General features: G+C 32.7%; 1 protein-coding gene across 36 annotated transcripts in view; it reads left to right on the top strand.

Moving 5' to 3' along the window:
- Window positions 1-15,021, top strand: part of Lingo2 (leucine rich repeat and Ig domain containing 2) — a 1,124,971-nt gene that overhangs the window by 625,988 nt on the left and 483,962 nt on the right. For 29 of the 36 annotated variants that reach the window (XM_063252376.1, XM_063252305.1, XM_063252316.1 and 26 more), the window contains one exon: window positions 8,287-8,372. The exons of the other annotated variants lie outside the window; for them this stretch is intronic. The gene's annotated coding sequence lies outside the window, so the exon portion shown is untranslated. The remainder of the gene's footprint in view (window positions 1-8,286; window positions 8,373-15,021) is intronic. 36 annotated transcript variants of the gene reach the window in all.

Genomic DNA, 15,021 nt, shown 5'->3' with positions numbered 1-15,021 from the left:
AGCCTGGTATTGGAAATGCATAAGGATGAAACGAAGACAGTTTCCTACACCAAAGGGACTAGTGTTTGTCTCCACAATTTATCTGTTGGATCTGCAAAGAACTTTACCAGTGAATATCTTATCACTTCAGAGCAGAACTCTACATTTGAATACTCTGCACATTGTTGCTTTTTTGACCTGTTTCCTTCTTTTACACTTCTTAAGGCCATTTTCCTTTGGAACTGCGCCTATCCTCTCTGCTTGACTCTGCCTGTGTTGAATGGTTTCTTTGTTTCAGCCAGTTTAATGCCTTTAACAGAGTGCAAGAACCTTACAAAAGAATCTGGTCTTACGTTTTTCCTTTTGAAAGAGTGATTTTCAACTCCGTCTCCTGTCCATGGACTGTAATTTTATATTGTCTTTTTTTGTCTTTTTTAAATTGCAATTAGTGTTTCTCTTGTAACGGGATTATGTTTCATGAGTTGAAAGAGAAGCAACCTAAAATGTGTTTGTATGACTTTGTATTACTTAGAGGCCCACTGTTATCCATGTATTACTATTCAAAACAAATGCAGGATATATCTCTAGTAAGGGAATCCCTTTGCAAGTGGAAATCTGAACGACAGTAAACAGTATGCACACATACGCATAGCATCACATATGGATACATCTGTATTTTCTTTGGGAGAGAGAAGGAATTAGAGGGAATTTCGTGATTGTAACAAATATATATTTTCTTTAAATGACAAAGTGAATCTAGTTTGTATCAAACCTCCATTATTCCACAGATATTTACAGAACAAATTTTACTTTCTATCAGTTATTTATGATAACAAGTTTCCAAATATAATGTCCAGTATTTATTTCACTTCAGTATTAGAAATCTGCACATTGAATCCTGAAGTAATCAGCATTATGCCTGTTGTCTTTAAAAAATAATAATAATTAGGCCAAACAACTAGTGCTAACTTTAAGCAAAGTACTATATCAGAACAGTTTCGCAACAAGGATCAGTAGTTCAAATCTACTGAAATCCTAATCAGGCTTCAGAAGGATGTCCACAGTTCTTCTTATCTATATTATATTACTGTCTTTCCAGACAAATCAGAATTAATTCTCAAACCTCATGCTTTTGCCTTTACCAAAACAAGCTTTATAGTTGTAGCTGCCCCATAATTAAATTCAGAACACTTTTACTTTACTAATCTGTGGGGGCTTAGAACATTTATTTGACCATAATAGAAGTCTTAGAATTATTTTCATCCAAACCAGTTGACTAGTTTTTAACCTTTTTAGAATCTATGTCTCCTGAATATATTGTGAATCCCAAAGTAGATATTAAATAGTTTCCTATTCTTGTGACTCCTGATAGCCACAAAGCTACACAAGCCCCACAAGAGTTATGAAACTGTTAATGACCGCTAGGTGTGCTAACCAAGAAGGGAAGGAAGCTGTATGAATGATGAGCTGCTGAACTGCATGTTTAGGTTAGGACCTTTGTCTGTTTTGAGATTGCTGCATGTGGTCGCTCTAATAATTTGTAAGTAATGAGGGTCTTTTTATCTAATAACTTGATCATTCTGACAGACACCAAAACTCTGTCTCATCAACTTCCCCTATTTTCTTCCACCACTTTCTTGAAGTATTTTCCATCTTTTCAGGCATTGGCAGTATTTCTTTCTTGTAAATTTCATTATTATTCATTGTCATCATCATTCATTTGGCATTAAATCTGTATTAGTTTGAATTATAACATCTTCTCTATCTAAACAGACTGAAAGTTCCTCAAAGGAAAGAAATCTGGTTTTTCTTTGTATGTTCCGCATTGCCAACCACAGTGCTATGCTCGTGATATGTTCACACGTAAGTTGCTATATGAACTTATCCCTGAGCCAGGACTGACAAAGCACTTTTTTCACATTTTACTGAGAGCACAACTTCTTAAATTTTGACTGAATTATAGTAAAAGACAGGAAGTTAGGACCTCTCTTGATAAATAACATGTTTTGAAACATTGGAATCCCTTGTGTGTTAGTTTTCTATTACTCTGACAAAATACCTGAGATAATCAATTTGAAAGGGAAAGCATCTATCTTAGCTTAAGGTTTCAGACCCTGGTCACTTGGCTCTGTTGCTTGGGGCTTGTGTGGCACAGTACATGATGGTGGAAACACCTGATGGACAAGACCTGTTCACCTCAGGACATCCAGAAAGCAAAGAGCGGGACAAAGGACCTGGGATTCCAATAAATGAAAAGGACATGTCCACGATGATCTTTCTTTGAACTAAGTCCCCCTTCCTCAAAACCTTACCACTTCCCAAAAATGCCCAGTCTTTAACCTCTGAGCCTTTGATAACTGTCCCAGATTCAAACTGTAGTAGCTCATCGGGAAATTTCAGAATGGCAGTCAACACTTTTCATTTGCTAATAAAGACTGAGAGAAGATGTTATTGATTTGTGCAAAATTACTTAACTGATCTGGGAGTCATAACCCAGGTGTCACTTTCTCTAACAGATATTCTTTCCATTTAATGAACAATTTAGACAATTAACTTGAATTTTGCCTGAGATCTATAAGATCTACAACATATTGTAGATCTCTCTCTCTCTCTCTCTCTCTCTCTCTCTCTCTCTCTCTCTCTCTGCCTGTCTGTCTGTCTGTCTGTCTGTCTCCTCTCTCTATCCCTGACCCTTTTCTACCTCTCCTTAGTATCATCCTGATGACCCTGTAACACCACCAGGCCTAGAGTTGAATTTATAACCCACATGCTGATCTTTGATTTCCCCCCCTCTGGTCCTCTTTTGGGAAATGAAAAACGTTAGTGTAGACATCATCATTCTACATAAAACAGAAAAATTTACTGTACGATGTCTGCCAGAAGCTTCAGAAATGTCATAGTGCATTACATATGTTTTAAATAGGAGACACTGGCAAATTGAAGTACATCCAAAAGAAAGTGCCAGAATAGTGAAGTGTCTTCAAAGGGCACATGAGAAGGATGCCGGTGTCTTTTTATGCTTAAGAAAGTTGTTGCATTGAGTCTGACAGGTGCTCTGTATTCTCGCATGATAAGGATAACTTTCTTCAATTAGTTCAAGGGCCACCATGTGAAACTGAGATTTTATGCATTCTGAAGAGTTATACAGAGTGAAACTTGGACCACTGTGTGACTGGGACAGGGAAGCTAGCTTCTACTCTCCATACACATACCTGTCCACAGTTGACGCTGTTGATTTCAGGTCTCCTGTTGGTGATGAGAAAGCTGCACTCTAGGGTTTTGTCAACAACATCAGCGTTCTCACAGGGAGGCCAAAATAGACCATGCACACTGAGTCGTTTATGACCTGAAGATGATATGATTATCCGTGTCTCCAGCTAATATCCAGAGGGATGACAATTAAATATCACCGAGTATTTCTCATTCACATCAGTTAGATGAAGATATCAGAAGCCACAATTTACACTAGAGTTTCTGAATGCCTGCCCAGGATGTAGATGAAGCATGGCCTATTATCCTGAGTTAGTTTCCCTTCCTCTCTGTCTAAGTACCCACATCCTTTAGCTTTTCCTATAGCTGCAAAAAAAAATTTCTTTAAGGAGCTGTCTACATTGGATACATGAAAAGAATACAATGCAGTTTCAGTAAATCCCTTGTCTTTCTTTAGGGCAACAGTTGATATTCAGAGTGGCTTCTGAATAATTTAATGAACTATAGTTTTGTGTTAGAAAACAAATCAAACTGTAAAATGTGCAGAGGTTTTAGAATAAATAAAGTCATGTTTCATCATATTTGAAATAATATTACTGCAAGGCAACATATATAACAAATATTTTCTCTTCATTTTGATTAGAACAGAAAGTATATTCTGAACTGTTATTTTGAAGCTTGAATCTGGATCAACTTACCATTTTAGTTTTTTTTTTTTTCTTTTAAATATATTTTTATTTCACCAAAGCAGCAGTGAAAGCTCATATTTAAGTTTAATACAGAGTTCATTTTACACACAAGTTTCATGATAGAACTCATTTTATCAGATCCTGCACTCAACACGAAGCATCAATAGCAGAGGGTCACGTGGCACCTTTCAGCTGTCACACCAGTGTCTTTCTCAGTGCTGTATGCAGTGGCTCAGGTTCTTTATCTATACGGAAACTCATTTAGTTTGATCTGAGAGCTATTTCCATATGCCTTCAGTACACAAAAAGCGCTATCAAAAGACAATTCTTTGCTTTGTAGATAGGAATATCAGCAAGATTTTCTGTGGCAGTGGAGATCGAGACAAATGATGATAATAGATTTAAGGAGAACCAGTCATAATTCTAACAAAAGGCAAAATAGATGAGTTTAAAATGATAAATCAAAGAAGTTAAGCTCAGGCTTAGTTAAAAATGGGACTTCATTCCCAGTCTTTATATTTCTTAGGGAATGGAAAGCCTTAAAAATACTTTGGTACTGGATTCATAAGAGTCTTACTTTGATTTAATGAATATAATTTTGCCTGTGGAAGAAAGTCATGTGGTAAAAGGAGATAGGAATATTGTTGAATTAGCTGGTTATTAAGAACTATTGTAGGAATAAAGGCAGAGGTTCAGGGAGTCAGAAGTAACGATGACCTTTATGACTTCATTAAGGCCTATTGATGCCTTTTAAAATTATGAATTATATAAAATAGTTGAGACCTAAAAGTATAGATACTGAAAATGTAAAAATTAAAGCAAAGTAAGAACATGAACAGCATAGAAACATTGTAGAAGTAGGCTAACTAGAGCCTGAAATCTAAGAAGCCAGTTACATAGTGATCAATTATTCTACTTAAAAAAATTAACTTAGAATAACAAAATTTCTGGACTCTTCTTGGGAATAATTTCTCCTTGAAGTTTGAACCTACCTACCCTACAGTTGCTATATTCAATTGAATTTTTTTTTCTTTTTGTTCTTACTTAAACTACTGCTTTTGTTATTTCTGTATTTATGTTTTTGCCATAGATTCTCTGCTCATTGTCTCATCTGTTCTTGCAAAGAGTAAACTCTCTGAATAATTTACTTTCAAACATATAGTTAATTTCTTTACATTATGGCATCACTGAGACATTTTATTTCAAAGAAATAGTTGAAGATAGGTTTTAAATATACAGGCAAAAAATGATAAAGTGGCTCTCAGAAGTAATAAAGAAAATAAAAACTGGCCAGCTTTTATTAAACATCTTCGAAAAAGGAGGTATACTAACCTGTTACAGTGTTTCTTTCCTATGTTGCTAAAAGTTCTTAATTAGTTACTGAATTCAAGTGTAATCATTTTTAACTTACAATTATTACAGTTGCAAGTCTTTGGAAATGCAGATTCTCACATGAAATCATAGCATAACAATCTGTGAGAATGAATAATAGTAATTTATTGAAATGATTAAAATTCAGCTAAAGAAGTGACCCTAGTAAATTAATTGCAATTTTACACATGTATATGAATCACATGGATCCAGTTATTAATAAAGGCTTCAGTAATGCCACATATATTAAAGAAATGGCAACTGTGGTTATGAACAAAGGTGGTTCTTTCTTTAATGGCATTTCAATAAATGCTATTGAAATATATTCCCATTTCAAAATTTGATTGGGAAGATCTTTCAGGAATAAGCATATTTTGTATATGGGTCTACTACTTTTCATCATTTATTTTAATACTAGTTGTTTTCTACATACTTTCAATAGTGATGAAACCTAAGCTTTAATGATGATCTTTATAAATAATAAATTCAAGTAACATTTTACACTAAAATAATCTTTTGCTAAATTTTGAACCAAGAACTAAAATCAAAATTCTTTAAAATTTATAATGATATTTATTGTGCTTTTGCAAAAAAATTGGAATAAATATTTTCTTTCAATAAAGTGTCCAATAGAGAGTTTGTTACTGTGTGCTTTTTGTAATACAATCGGCTGTCTAAAATAGTTATAACACAAAAGATAGTGATTCTTTTAAAAAACATTAAATTTCCTTTGATTACAAAACAAGACCAACCATATCTAATTTGATTTTCAATTCTGCCACTTTCAACCACATATATATAAATTAATTCCTCCTCCTAAAAACTCAACTGTTTACTTTTAAAAGGAGAAGTGAAATAAGTGCAAAGCACTAATGGAATATTTGGCTTAGTAAGTGCCAAATATTGCAACTATTAACATTAGTTTAAATATCTATTAGTTAAATGAGATAACTTCACATATATATATATATATATATATATATATATATATATATATATACACATACCTATTAAGTATGATATATTTTAGGGTGTAATAAATGACATCTAAAATGTATACTGTAAAAGATATTGGAATTTACAGAAAAAAATGCAAAAAAAAGAACAATCTCAGATCTCATTAACTAGTAACCAAAAAAAAATATTTCATTTATTTTGTTGTATTTTATTAAATTTATGGGGGTTTGCATCATGTGACCTTAAGATGCAAACTTATTTTAAAAACAAAAAGAATTTTTACTTAATCAGAAGTATTAATAAATTATAAAATAAACAATATTTATGTAAGATCTTACTTAGTGATGTGTGTGTGTGTGTGTGTGTGTGTGTGTTACCTCACTCTAATGGCGATTGTTGAAAAGCAACATTTGTTTTTATTAAGATTTACAAATTTTAAAAAATATGAGTTTAAAATTCCATTCATGATGGTCATATTAATTTTCCAAATGGAAAGCGCACAAAGAAACCATAAGTAAGAAATAAATTTTGGTGTTTTCTATTTTGATGGGAGGCGGGACCCGCAGCACCATGATAAAGTCTCTGAAAAAGTGACTTTTGAACTGCACCTGAAAGTTGAAAAGGATTCTTTCACAAAGAATTTCAGGACTTACAGAAAGCAGAGACCTTAGGTGCAAAAAAACTATAATTTCCTGAGAATAAAATGTATAGGAAAATGAAACTGTTCAGTATAGAGTTTAAGACACAGGATACAGCCAGCTCGTGTTGGAACTCGGCAGAAATGAAAGATGTGTGGGTTTTATTCCAGGGGCGATACAAATCCATCAAACAATTTTAAGGGGGAAGTAAAATGTTGATTTGTGCTCTAAAATGTCCAATCCTGTGAGCAGTGAATTATAAAAAGGGTCAAGATAGTGAACCTAGAAAGAAAGATCTTGCTTTTAAATCCTACTCTGTTGTTTATCAGCAAGAGATCTTTCATGCTTAAACTTTTCCTTAAAAATGAACTAGTAACAGTGCTTGTCATATAGAGTTCAAATACTAATTAGACCACATCTGTTAAATGCTAAGCATAGTTTCTAACACATTGTAAGCAATAAATAATAACTATTGCTGTTATTATTAATCACAAAAGTGACAATGTCAATTAAGAAATGTGCTATATAAATATGACATTTGAAAGAAGGTGATTGACATTCTGATTATCTTAAAACATTGCAACGCATTACACTATTTCCAAGTAAACCAAAGCTACCGTAGCTTTTATTTTCTGTAAGCTACTGTCCCTCTCATCTTTGTTTTCCCCACCTCCCTTTTTTTTTTTTTTTTTTTTTTTTTTTTTTTTTTTATTATTATAGGAGGAAGGATTGGGATGGAGATGAGAAGTAACAAGAAAGATTGTTAAGGAAAATGGAAAAGTTAGACCCGAACTCTAAAAATTCACTTCTTTTGATAACTTTGCAGTTACTCGAAAAGCAGTCTAGTTTGTAGTCTATTATGAATAATTTGGTAGCATAAATTAATTATAACTTCTTTATAATACAGTTTTACATTTGTCCAATACTTACTCAGTCCTGAAACCTGAAGGAATAATATATAGTTATTCACAGAACAAAAAGTTCTGTTTTACTTCAGGTGTCCTTTCTCCTCTTCTGCAGACAAATGCCTTAAGGAAAAATACCATTTTGTCATATGCATTTGAACTACAATGTAGTTCAAACACATGAGCATCATTCATTTATCTATTTAATAGAAAATGTAATTTAATGCATATCTGAATGATAGAACTTTCAAGTTCTGAAGATTCAAAAATAAAAATGATAATACCTTTGAAATGGAAAACCTGACACATGTGAATTGGATTAACATCTGCTGCATGTCTTGTGGCTTTGTAAAACTGGTACCAGTTAAATGTCAGTGATTATTGTTGTATGGTCATTAATGTATGAAGGTCCTTCTTGAAGCAAACATCATCTTTCCCCTCTCTCTTGCTCTCTTTCTCTCTCTCTCTCTCTCTCTCTCTCTCTCTCTCTCTCTCTCTCTCTCTGCCTCTCTCTTTCTTTCTCTCTCTGTTCTTCAGCCCAGTCATAATGTTATAAGAAGAGGCTCAGAAAGGAGCTCAGCAAGTAGCCACCACCAGCATGAGGAGCCCCCAAATTGAAACTGGTAAGTGGAAAAATGAGATGCAGTTTATTTTATTGATTGTGCTTCCTATGCAAAAATCATCATGGTCCACACATTTAATTGTATAAGTGTGTCTAAAATCTAACTGATAAAATTTATTCTCAGGACTTGGAAAATTTTTAGGAAGTGGTTTTCTGTGGGAAAAACATAACCAACTTCATTACAAATGGGCATGAATATGAAGAAGCTATATGATTTTTGTGAAAGTTGTTTAAATTCTTTTATTTTTTAGTTTCTTGTTTTAAAATAGAGGTTGTGATAAATTATCTTGTTTGTTTCCTGAGAATTAACTAAGTCATTATAGAAAGTTATGAGTAGTTTATGAGTAGTTATGAGTCATTATAGAAAATCATGAGTAGTTTCCTTAGCATATGGGAAGAACCTAAACATATAACACTTATTTTTATTTAATATTTTCCACATGCCAAGCAATATCACTGAATTATTTTGCTTAATCCTCACTACAACCATAAAACTTGGTAGCTATAGTTACTCTCTTATAACAGATGAACAATCTGTTATGAGTTTCTAAGACTTTAGTGATCTCACTGGGTATCATAGAGCTTGGTATTTCTCAGATTTTCTGTGTGTGATGTTCAGTGTATGTTTTACCATTATAGACTGAGTGTTTCTGTAAAATTACTAAAAGGTAACTGCTAGAGAAATTAAAGGATAAACAAAGACTGAAAGTACAGAAATCCACGTTTTATTTTTATCTATAAATATTGTACAGTTACAAAATAACTATATATTTCTAAGGAAGTTTCTTCGGTGATATTTCTCAAGTCCCCTATTTTTCATGGTACAGACCCATGCTGGTTGCAGACTGACACTGGCCTGCAGACCAGGAAGCAAATCATATAGCACTGAATATGCAGCAAACCTAACACTCACTCTTATGCCTACCATCATCTTACTGTAGACTCCTTCAAAATACAGTAGGAATTCTCTTCTATGATCAAAGGGGAAAGAAGATTGAATGACTGTAAAGGGTATAACTTAGTGAAAGAACATGTGCTTAATGCATGCGTGCATGTGTGTGAGTGTGTGTATCTGTGTGTGTAGCATGCTATCAAGTCAAGGTAAGAGGGACACACAGCAGGAAAGCAAGTTGGTCCGTTAACATTTGAGCGGAGTTGCTTGACTGTTTGATACTAATTTGAATTAGACCTAAAGGTTTTTATAGCAATTTGTTCTTCAGCTCTGAAGCACTGAAGCTCTCTTGAAAAAAACTAAATCTTCAGTAAGACAAGACTGAAGATCAGTCTTAACAGTTGACTATTGTAAAACAGTATGTGTCCATAGATTTTATTATAACCACAGATCAGTAAGCAAACAATAGCAGTAGGACCAGTAGGGCCTGAACAATGACCACTTGACATTGGAAATGAAATCCATAACAGGAAAAGCATATGTAGGACAATGAATTAATACAGAAATCAGAAATATATATGAATATGAATATTAATACAGAAATCAGAAATATATATGTATATATTAGGAAATAGCTATCCTCATCTATTCAGTGAATAATTTAGAAATTAAAACATAAAGACTGAATAATTTGAAACAGATATAAAAGGAAGTGGAAAGTGTAAAGAAAATTTTAATCTGATATTTGAGAGAGAAATAACAGAGTCACATTTCTTGAAAGAAAACCGAGGAAGCACTCAGTTTATTCACAAGTATAGAAGGCAAGGAGAAATGGTGATACTAGAAGAGAAAAAAATTACTAAAGCAGAGAACAGAAGTCTAACCCTAATTAATTGTTATTTAAAAATAGAACACAATAAGTGTAAAAAAAAGTAATTTCAAAATCACATATGAAGAAATATTGCTCAAGAAAGAAACTAAAAAATACAATGTCTTTTGAATGTCTACTTGCATTGCATTTAAATAAAAAGAAAGAGAAACAGATGCTGATCATTATACAAATTATTTTCTCTAGTCTGAGTTTTTCTTTATTATGGCATAGGAATTACCTATTCTTTAAAAATAAAAATGATCTAAAGGTAAACCTAGAAAACAATATTTTTTGATCTTACAGATTTTTAATTCCTTATGTTTCTACAGTTACTTGTTTATTGATGTTTATTTGTATTTATCTTAAACAGTTTTGATAAACTGTTAACCAGAGGAAACTACCAATGCTGAGCCGTTGTCCGATAGTTAAATAGGCCAATTTACCAGCAGCATGATAGTGATTTTAATTCTACTTTTTGACATTTGCCATACTTAGTCTAAGTAAATACTTTTGAAATATTCCAAGAACAATACACAGTCATAAGCAAACAGCTCAACACAATTTCACAGTATCCATAAATCTGTGTAAATTCACTTAGGTTAAGTAGATCATAACTAACATCACTGAAGACAGTCTATACTCTTCTGAAGTGACAAGTTCCAGCATTGCACAAGACAACTCCTTTCCAGCGTTCTGACATTGTGAATTATTTAGTCTGTTTTTGAGCCCCGCTTTGCTGGTATAATAGAATTTGTGCTCATTTGTGTGTCACCACTTGTTTTAAACATTATATATGGGAAATTCCTATGTGTTACATTAGTTTAAATTTTAATATATTTCCTAATAGCCAGTTGTGAATTTTACATCTTTACATATGTCTTTTGGAATTTATATATGAATGTTTTCATTTGTAGAATTGCTTTCATTGGGCTTAAAAAGCTTGTTTTAGGTAAATAGAGTGGTTCCTTCGTTCACAAACTTAATTCATTTCACAGTTCTGGAAAAGATGGCCACATCCCTTTTTGTGTAGGAAACAGGTGTGGTCCTGTTTGTTTACAAGCAGAAATGAATTTTTCCAAATGCTTCTGTTTAAAAACCAAATTGTTTGCAAACAGAAGCATTCATGAACTAAGATATAGTGAACCTCTAACTTTTCCAAAATGCTTGTACAAATGTAATATCCACTGGCACAATATAAGAATTCTAGGAGTTTTGTATCTTTATGAACACTTGGTAATTTTTTTAACTTGGTAAGTTTTTTAAAAATTATTTTTTTATTTTTTTAATGGATGTGTTGTGCTATCTCACGATGATTTTAATTAACATTTTTGTGGTGCCCTATAATTATGGCCCCATTAACCCAGCACAAAAATTTTATAGCCACTCCAAATTAAAAGGCTCATGGAAAATTAAAAAGTTCATGGAAACGTAAAGCATTAGTAATAGTGGTAGCTTTATTCATCCCTACTGAATGAACACTTTGTGTATAGTGACTTAAAATTTCCCTTTGCATTAAAAAAACGAAGAGTTGTATTTTCAGAACCTCATTTGAACATTTTTAAGCCTGACAATCTCATTCAATTTAGAAGCAATTTACCTATTTTGCTCAGCTTTTATTTTTTCATTAATGTCTTATACATAGGATCTATTAATATCTGTCTTGTTTTGGTAACCGATCGTTTGACTATAGAATTACAATGGAGTAGTGATGATTGGAGTTGGTTTCAGAGTTGTGATTCCACATTCCATTTCTGTGTTGGAGAAACTGATCATTTATTAGCCATTTGAAGCCAAGGAAGACATGGACAATAAATGTTAGAATGATTCAGAGAGGGCAGCATTATTTTCACAGGGGCCAGGGCTTTCACGTAGACAACTAGGGTGACAGCTGTGTCTTTTTCCTGGGTGTTTCCACTGGTCAGCTTTGTGATGCTTTATTTACTTCTAATGTTATGAGTTTCCAACAAGGGCAAATCTTAGCTGATATGTGGTTAAGAAAATTTGGTTGTCTATAATTTAGTACTAGGTTGTTGTATGGCATGTTTTCAAAGCCATACTATCTGAATATATCTAGATACAAATGATAGGAAATTTCCCTCCTTATCAAAACATAATTTAAAAATTTTATTATATCAAAATAAATATAACATTCATATTTTAATGGTTCTAAATATTTAATTCTAAAGGATTAAATGCATTCTCTTTGTTGTACAAGTATTCCTATCATCTGCTTCTAGAATCTAATTACTACTGCAATAACTTCAGATGCACATGAAAATTATACTCCTTTAAAACTCTTCACCTTCATGTTATTGGTGTCAGACATTGCAACTTTATATATCCATTTTTACAGATATTATAATTTTTTTCTTAAATAACATGGAAAATAAAAAGTGATATACAAGTCCAGATCATAATAATTCTGCTACTTGTATTTGTTCATATACTCACCTTTACTGGAGAACTTTGAATTATCTTGCGATTTTGGCTGACTCGTTTATCTTTTTCTTCAACTTGAAGGAGTCTCCGTAGCATTTCTTTTAGGGAAAACCTGGTTATAACGAACTGTCTCACTTTGTTTGAAAATGTCTGCATTTTGCACTCAGTTTTGGAGACTTATACCAAATGTAGAATTCTAGTAAGATGTTTTTGTTTTGTTTTGTTTTGTTTTTCATTTAGCACGTTGACTATAACATCTTACTGCCTTCTAGCCTAAAAGGTTTCTGCTAAGAAACCTGCAGGTGATGTTAGTGAGCACCCTTGTATCTTCATCTAATGAGCAGTTTTTGTCTGTTTATGTTTTTCTCTTGCTTTGTTTCGAGATAAGTTCCATGCTTTTCATGAATTATTTGTGGTCCTCGACCATTTATAAGAGTAGTTTTACAGTGTTATCTAGTGAGTTTAATGTGTGTGTTTCTCCCTAGTTTTCAGAGGTTTATTATGTTACTTTTAGAGGATTATGTTTCCCTGTCTCTTTGGATGTATTGTTATCTTTTGTTAAAATTCATCATTTCAAGAGACGCCATCATCCTCACTTTTTACAGCCTGGCTCTGTGCAGGAAAGTACAGTTGTTAATTTTCCCGGCATGAAGACTTAATGTCCTTTCCGAAAGTTTCGTAAGCATATATTCAGTCTGGCAATGTCCATGTGCCTTCTCTGGATATAAATGTTAGATATCTTACCAGTCCTCAAAGCTCACAAAAACATGCACTTGTAACTATTTCTTTAGTATGTAGCTATTTATTTAGGGTTTCTGTGACCTTCTGTCTTATTCACCAACTTGCTGATATCACTCATGATTGCTTTCCAATATATTAATTTGCCTAAGAATCTTGTGTCCCTTTTGGAGCGTTACATGTTCTGTTGCACTCCCCAGACAATAATCTCTTACCTTCTGGCTTCTATGCATCAGCAGCTCCCTCTGCACACACATTTTTTTCCTTGTCTCTGCCTGGACACTGATTCCAGTCTAAAAGTTAAACTGTGATGGTCTTTGTCCTCTGATCTCCACCATAAGTAAGACAGAGATAAATTCTTTGACAATACACACAGATCAAAACACACAGAGGTCAGGAGACATATTCCCCTCTGCTTTCACTGGTATAAGAGTACTAGAGATTGAGACACTTCTTCCCAATTATAAAGTACTAAAAAATAGTTAGAATTTGACACACACATACACACGTGTGCGGACACACACACACACACACACACACACACAAACACACGTGCGCACGCTACAAAAATTTGACCCAGTTTTAATCTGACCTTTTCTTAACTGGGCATTTACTCTATATTTTTGACTATCATAGATTTTATTGTTTTCATGGGTTTTTTGTTTGTTTTTCTATAGGGATAAAAAATAGTCTTTGAATGTCCTAGTCTTCCACTTTTTTGAAATGCTGTCTCAAAATTTTTGATCCAAATTTATTTTGAATATACTCAGTATTACATGTTTTATACATTATTTCAACATGATTTCTGCATTAGTAGTGAAGTACTCCAATCATTCAAAAATATGTAATAAGCTTTTCATGATAGGAAAGGAATTATTCCAATATTGTTGCTACTGCATTATTTACTATTTTCATATATAATATTAGGGACAAAGAGGAGAGGTCAGATGTTAATGAAATTGAATTTACCTGTTTTGTCTCTGCATCTTACCAGCAGAATTAATTTGGAGATAATTCTGCATACATAAAAGTCTCATCATTTTAACAAATTTGTAGCATGACTTCCATAGGTAAATAATGTACATGTAATGTAGAAGTAGTTATGTTAATTTATTATGCCTTTTATTAGATTTAATACAAGGAAAATAATCTTAAATTTTAGTAACAAGTATAAAAAGTGAATGCTGTCTTGAAAACCTATCATAGTAAGTTGTTATTATTCTATGCCAAAGAATCACAAAATAAAATAAAATGCTAATGATTTTTACTAGAAATTTGAATGTGCATTTAATGACAGAGTAAAAAGAATTGAGAAAAAATATGGAAATATGATCTTTTAGGTATGTTTGTTTTACCCAAGTTTATAGCCCTGAAGTTCTTTATGGCCTCTGCAACAAACACTGTTTTCAAAGCAGGACGCTTATAATTAGTTTCACATAGAAAGGACTGTTTAACATATTTTTCAAAACAGAAATTGCTAAACTTGACAGACACATAAAACAAATGAAAGCATCTCTTTAGTACAATTAATTAAAATGAGATTTAAATGATCATTCATCCAAGTAACTATAACAGAAAGCTTAAATTTATTTTTATTGATTCATCTTTATTATTAAAAAACAGAACATGGAAATATCCTTTTTTATTACTAATGTCTCAGAAGAAAAAGGAAAAGGTAGTTAGACTGAAACACTGAGAACAATTCTGTCA

The sequence above is a fragment of the Cavia porcellus genome, unplaced genomic scaffold (genome assembly GCF_034190915.1).
Source record: "Cavia porcellus strain 051 isolate PalLab524CR breed Dunkin Hartley unplaced genomic scaffold, mCavPor4.1 scaffold_1, whole genome shotgun sequence".
In the NCBI taxonomy this organism is placed as follows: domain Eukaryota; kingdom Metazoa; phylum Chordata; class Mammalia; order Rodentia; family Caviidae; genus Cavia; species Cavia porcellus.
This window is presented reverse-complemented; position numbering and strand designations above follow the sequence as displayed.